This window comes from Lactuca saligna, chromosome 1, assembly GCF_052625555.1.
Source record: "Lactuca saligna cultivar CGN05327 chromosome 1, ASM5262555v1, whole genome shotgun sequence".
Classification (NCBI taxonomy): Eukaryota; Viridiplantae; Streptophyta; class Magnoliopsida; order Asterales; family Asteraceae; genus Lactuca; species Lactuca saligna.
This window is the reverse complement of record NC_136417.1, coordinates 80,185,742-80,193,444: the sequence shown is the minus strand read 5'-3', so window position 1 is coordinate 80,193,444 and position 7,703 is coordinate 80,185,742.

Below are 7,703 nucleotides of genomic sequence, written 5' to 3'. Positions count from 1 at the left end.
TGTTAAAACAAATCACATGTGATTACTAGAATTATTCCAAGACCTTACATGAGTTTTATGGGACATTTGAGGGGTTTTATGGAGTTTACGGCCCATGAGACCCTCCTCATGGCCATAAACTCTTATGTAGGGTCATACAAAGTGTTTCAAGGTCTAAAACTTGCATAGAAGGGCTTCTAAAATTCATCTAAAGGCTTTAGGGGTGTTTAGTTTGCATTCTAACACCAAAAGTTTTGGAGTTTACGGCCCAAGAACAAGCCTTGGCCGTAAACTCTTATAAATCCCACAAATGATGTGTTTTAGGCCCTTAAAGTATTTTTGGTTGGTCCCTTGATTTATTCCAAGGCTTTTGGTGGTGTTGGATGGCTTTCTAACACCTTAGAATTGGATTTATGTCACATTTTGGGGAGTTTACGGCCTAAGCACTCTCATTGGCCGTAAACTCACATAAGTCCCATAAAATTCATGTTTCAAGTGTCCAAATGCTAAAACCAAGGTCCTATAATTCATATCTAAGCCATAGAAGTGATTTGGAAGGGTTTAAGGGCATGAAAACCCTAATTATATGAGTTTACGGCCCAAGAATGTTCCTTGGCTGTAAACTCCTTCAAATGGCTCAAAATCTATGTTTTAAATGTTTAGAGTCCAAATCTTGAAGTCCCATAGCCATATCTAAAGTCCAATTGAGTTTAGGAAGGAGTTTAAGGGCTTAAAACCCCATTCAATGGAGTTTACGGCCCAAGCTTGTTCCTTGGCCGTAAACTCATGTTCTTGGACCTAAAACTCAATTATTTCATCAATTTGAAGGTTAAAGATGCTGAATAACATGCTAGGGAGGTTACCTTAAAGATTTGAAGCCTTAAACTTGAGATTTGGACCTTAATTCTAGCTTGAGGAGAGAGGTTGTAAGAGTTTAGTGAGAAACTTGCCAAAAGGCTTCAAATGAAGTCTTAAACACGTTTATATAGTGTTTAAGTTTTGGACACGGTGGAATTCTACCCGATACCGGCGTTAGACGGGGTTTTTGGTCGTACCCGATTAAGTTACCGTAACCCGATACGATAATATCTAGAAATATTCCGATCACTAAAGTTGAGTGTTAAAATGATTTTTTTTAAATGTATTAAGACACCCATTAAGTCATTTTAAATGTGTACCAGATAATGATTTAATTAAATGGAAGATCGGAAATCAAAGTCGGAACGACGATCGGTTACGCGAATTGTACTACGAAAGAGTTACAGTAAAATAATACGGAAATTTCGGGTTGTTACACCAGGTTTGCCGATAACTCATAGATGTTATTTATGTTCGGATTTATGTGGTATCTTGGGGAAGTCACTAAGATTTATGCATATAGTTGTTGATTTATATGTGGCAAATTTATATTGTCGATAACTCATAGATGTTATTTTTGGAAGTATAAGAAATGAAAATTTTGGTCTAAAATTTGAGGTGTTACACAAAAATAGAAATCTGAAGGCCCAACAAAACCCTAATGTCGTAATGTCTAAACATGGCCTAAAACCGAGAAGCCCACCTGCTGAGTACACGAGGCATACTCAGCTTGTACGCTTAGCGTACACCCTTTAGGGCTAGTACGCGCAACGTACCAGCTTGGTACACCCAACGTACTTCCAAGTTGGGCACCCCACTCCATTAAGCAGTTAATTCATTGACACTTTAAGCCAGACTCTCAGATCTAATTTTATATTACCACTAATCACATAAAGTTGGCAACTTTGCGCACATAAATGGCTTAATGGGGATCAAGAGGTTAAAAAGAGCTTAAAAAATATCTTAACACATGCATGGTCTAAGATACACCATAAAGCTTGCATTTATATGAATAAGGGGACCAAAAGAAGCCTAGGTCTAACACCAAAACTTCTAGAGTGAGTCAAGAAGCTCATCAATCACTCCAAGGACTCAAAAATCATAAAATAACAACATAAATAAATCGAGTAGCATGGATCAACAAGATGTCAGATTTTTACCTCAAAAAGCTTGCAAATGATGAGCTATCCTCGTATCTTCAAGCTCAACACAGAACTTCAAAAGGTCCTCTTCTTTTTCTCCTCCATAAACCACCAAAAAACACTCTTTAAGGCTCAATACACCCAAAAACACACTAGGGATTCCATTTCTAGACAAAGGAAGGTGGATGCTAGCTAAACATGACCAAATGAGGCTATCATAAGATTTAAATAGGGTGTACACCCTAAAAATTAGGGTTTCATTAAAGCTCACATACGTCATGTGTACTCCACGTACGCCCAACATACGTGGATTGAATATGTGATCAACTTCGGGCTAGTACGCTTAGCGTACCACCTAGTACCCCCGTGTACTCGCGTAAGGACCAAAATGCAATTTTTTTAATGGAAGGGGGTTAAATTAAAAACTTACCAACTTGAGTGTAACACTTTTCCTTTTCTTCTTATGGAAAAAATGAAGAAACAAATGGGAAATGATTTACAGATATTGTTGAAGAGGAATTTGGAAGGGATGCAAATGTAGAGAAAGACCATCCTATAAGATTGCCAATTGAGAGAGAGAGAGAGAGAGAGATGTATATGAGTCTTTTTTCTATATTTACTAATAGCAATAATAACTTAAAATATGAAAGAGAAATAGAAAATAAATATATCAAAAGTATTACGGTCATTAAATTTTTGAATGAGTCAAGGTGCCATGGAATATATAGGTCTTTTTTATATTAAATAATATTAACATAAAATATGAAAAAAAAAGTAGAATATATATACATACATATACATATATATATATATATATATATATATACACACACATATATATATACATATATATATATATATACATATATATATATATATATATTAAGGGTATTACAATCATTTTATAATTTGAACAAACCAAATACGCAACGCAACTAGCTGGAAAAAAGACTATTTCTATAATTATTAAGAAGTTTGGCCTAGATTGTAAAAACACAAACCACAAGGACCATTTTTATAGTTTTGTCTAAATATAAACAAGATAATAGAAAAAGTATATGTTAGAAAACAAAATGAAAGAATCATTGATATGATTTTGGACATATATTGTAGATGTTTTTGATATAGAGACAAGCAATAATGTCATTAACACCTAGTTACCGAGTTTATCTAACTTTAAGAAAAGAAAGTGAAGGAAAATATGGAGAAAACAGAAAGGGAGGGGAGGAAAATGATTTACTTTACGTGTTTCTCGTTTCAAAGGTATGAAAGGAAAAAAAATGTGTTCCCGAGTTGGATGGAAAAGAAAATAAAAGAAATCAAAACAACAACATTACAATTTTACCCTTATTTTTTTAGCAATCATATTACATGTATAGTTCTAATTGGACAAAAATGTTCATTTGTATGTTATATTCACATTTGTTTACACACATAAAAACATATTTAATCAAAACCTACCAACATATAATATTTAACCACTTTAGAAATTGTCTAAAACAATCAATTTAATCAGACTAAAACTCAAAAAACCAAAATTCAGTTCGTGAAGCCAAAAATAAGTCAAACATAGAAACAAGTAGCCAACACTTATTATCCCAGTTCACTCATTTACCTGCACTCATCATTGTTTTTAGTAGATCATTATGTATGTTCGAATGTTCGTTGGACAAGTAAACAATATCCTCACATCTGCTTGGTTACAAACCAAATACATGAGAGCACCTGGTATTATGGGGTTCCAAACACATCGGTTGCAATTCTTGATAAATTTCATCACCAGTTAAATCTTGATGGTAGGCTCTTTCAAAAATTTTGTTACCTTCCTTCATAGTATTATGTAACATCCCAAATTTCTAGTCCAAAATTTTCATTTTAGTTAAGTAATTTATAAATTTTGTTTACTGAAAACCTTGTAGATATCATATCAAAACATGTCTCAAAATCAAAATGTCGAATGGTAATAAAAATCAGAGTACAATCCCATGAATCACAAAATGCGGAATTCTAAAGTGCGTGCGATGTGCAACTACCAAGCCAACTCCTTCCCCTTCGATGAAGAGGTACCTGAAACAAAACTGAAAACTGTAAGCATGAAGCTTAGTGAGCTCCCCCCATCATACCACATACCATATATAACACATACTGCTAGACATATCTGGGTGCCTTACCTACCCCTTCAGTCCTCTCGACCGGTAACCTTGCCTAGCATACCTGGGTGATGGCCTACCCCTTCGGTCCTCTTGACTGGTAACCTAGCCTAGCATATATGGGTGCTGGCCTACCCCTTCGGTCCTCTCGACTCGTCATCGTAAGCTATTTCACACCTCTACTACTATCACATAAAATCATAGCACATAACATAAGATAACTAACATGACTGGGCATTAACTACGCCTTCGGTCCTTTTGACCAGTACCGGGGTCTATCCTACCCCTACTATCATATAACACATAGCATCATAGCATAGTAGCACGTAATCATAACGTATAACACATACCAGACAATTATCACAAAGACAATCATCTCAACTATAACTCATACTAGTTGGTCGGCCTTGGTGCCTTAGGCGCATTTCTACTGGAAGGTAACTCACCTCGATGTCGTGTAGTATTCACACAGTCGTCGGCACGGGTATCAAATCATCTCGACTCCTCCATCACTACACGCTGATCTTTCTCGATTACTATGCATACTAATAACCCTTACAGGGGTCAACCCAAACCCAAGTCAAAGTCAATGTAAAAGTCAACCTACAGTTGGCTCGACTTGCTGAGTTGGCCTACCAACTCGTCGAGTCCCTATTCCATTATTTGCCCCCAATCTGACTCTACTTGTCGAGTCTAGCAAGAACTCGACGAGCTCTCCTTCAATCATAAAATCGGGACAATCTTCAACTGACCCGCCGAGTTCTTCCTTGAACTCGTTGAGTTTAGCTTCCTCATATGAGCTTGTCTAGTTTGTTACTCACCGAGTTGTATGAACACCTCGTCGAGTTCGTCCTCATGGGTTCGGAGATTGCCTTGGACTCGCCGAGTCTGTTCATACACTCACCGAGTCCTATGATTTCCAGGTCCAAAACAAACCCTTAGCAGGCTGAGTGTTCCTTCCACTCATCCAAAACCATTTCCAGAAGACGATTTTGGGGAAAAAGCGCCCCGACTCGCTGAGTCACCCAAGTGACTCGTCGAGTCTCTCTTTGTCCAAAACTATATACAGTTGATTATAATCGGTCTTAACGCATAAAAACTATAGATCTAGCCTCATAAGGCCCCTTTTTCACGTAAAGCTAAAAACTTGATGTCCATGCATGGGTCTTTAAGCTCAAAAGACCAAAAAATGAGGTCTACAAGGTGCATGGGATTTTCATGGCCATAAATTTGGCACCTTTATGCCATGAGGACCCTTTAAGGCCCAAGATCTAGAGCCTTTACCCTTCACTATGCTCTGGAACCCGAAATAGCTTAGAAATGTCCCAAAGATGTCAAGTTCCAAGCCCTAAAATGGATCTATCAAATGGACAACCAAGGCTAGAGCTTTTTACCTTATATGAACTGGAGATGGAACACAACCTCTGGATCCACTAGCCTCAACTCGATCTCTTAAGCTCCTTCCTTCTTCTCAAGCTTCACAGCCACTAAATGCACAAAAAAAATGGCTTAATAATACTCAAACACAGCTAGGGTTTCGATTTAGGGCCTTCTGGAAGTAAGAGGGATGATAGAGGTTGGTTGGGGAGAAGGTAAGTTGTTTAAATAGGGTGCAAACCCTAAATATTAGGGTTTTGTCAAGATAGCTCCTACTCGTCAAGTCGGTCTTCCGACTCGTCGAGTAGGTGACTAAACCCCCGTGTCCAAAGTCGATTCTACTTAACGACTTGGGCCTCCAACTCGGCGAATCCCATGCCAAAATGTGATAATTACTTGAATAAAAATACGTACCAAGAGTCGGGTTCTACACATTAACCACATCAACAACAACATTCATAATCTTTGTTTCAAATGTTTCTGGTTCAGGTTTATGTTTAGCTCCATCTTCTACTTCATCTATGATTTTTATTTTCTTTTTTTTCTTTTTTTTTTTTTTTTTTTGCCCTTGAATTTTTTTTTTCAGTTGAAAAACATGTTGGAGATACCACTTGAATGTCATCTTCATCATCATCTATATGGTGGTTATCTACTGTACCATCATTACTTGCTAATAAATCGTCAATTTATGCGATACTTTCTAGTTTGATATTTGTGGTCTTGCTTAGTTGGCGATTTTTCTCCTTAGCTATTTCATCATTTTCTTCCGAAGTTCTATCTCCTGCAAATATTGCCAACTTTTTTTTTGTCTTCAATATAACTGCTTCAGGCTTTGTCTATTTAAAAAACTCAAATCCAATTAAAAATGTAAATAATAACATAAATATAAAAAAACTAAATTCAAGACTAACCGTAATGAAGATATCCCACACACACGAGAGAGAGAGAGAGAGAGAGAGAGAGAGAGAGAGAGAGAGAGAGAGAGAGAGAGAGAGAGAGAGAGAGAGAGAGAGAGAGAGAGAGAGAGAGAGAGAGAGAGAGAGAGAGTCTTTTTCAACAATAAATAATAATAATAACTTTAAATACAAAAGAAAATAGAAAACTAAATATATAAAAAATATTCCCGATATTTTATTTTTTGAATGGGTCAAGAATAGTGAGAGAGGGAATATATAGGCTTTTTTCATATTAAATAATAATAATAACATAAAATATGAAAAAAAAAATAGAAAAAATATATATTAAGGATATTATAATCATTTTTGAACGGATCAAATACGCAAGGCAACTAAAAAACCTATTTCAATAATTATTAAGAGGTTTGGCCTAGATTGTAAAAATACAACCCACAATGATCATTTTTATTGTTTTGTTTAAATATAAACAAGAAGATAATACAAAAAGTATATGTTAGAAATCTAAATGAAAGAATCATTGATACGATTTTGGATATATATTGTAGATATTTATAATGTAGAGACAAGCAATAATGTCATTAAATAATCACAATAGCGTCAAACTATATAGTTTTGTCCAATTGACGGAACATCTCATAAATGAAAGTACTAATACCTTGTGGCTTTATGTTTTTCATAGAGTAAAATTTATCAAATATCAATTAGGGCTATTTAAACTTTATTATATTTTGTTATTTTTACTAGGGGTGTAGTAAATAACAAATATTATAAACCGAAAAAATAGTTCAAATTGATTAGGGTTCGATGTAATCGGCTGTTTAACCGAACAAACTGATTAAGATATTAACTTTTTTTTTTAATTAATATTTATATCCCTTGTACCGGCTTCATCAAACTACAATTATTCAAAGTTAAATTGCATATAGTTTTGTTAATCCGTGTATGAAAATTAATCATTAAAAAATTTCAAACTAATCGTTCCTCAACGTTTAAAAATTCATAAATGAATTGTATATCTTTATTAAATTTTATTTTAAACAAAGATATTTTAGTAAAGCTAGCAAGACGCTAAGGAATTATAGATTACATGTTATCCACATGAAGATGATACAAATACTTTGTCAATGAATGCATTGTCATTTCTTGTCTTCTAAATATTAGGTTTGGGCCGAACCAGCAGCCCATCTCTTTTTCTCACATGTTTCTCGATCTATCTACATGAGCTGTGTGAATGGATTATGGACGCTAGGGCTACTGACCATGTTCATGAAAACACAAGT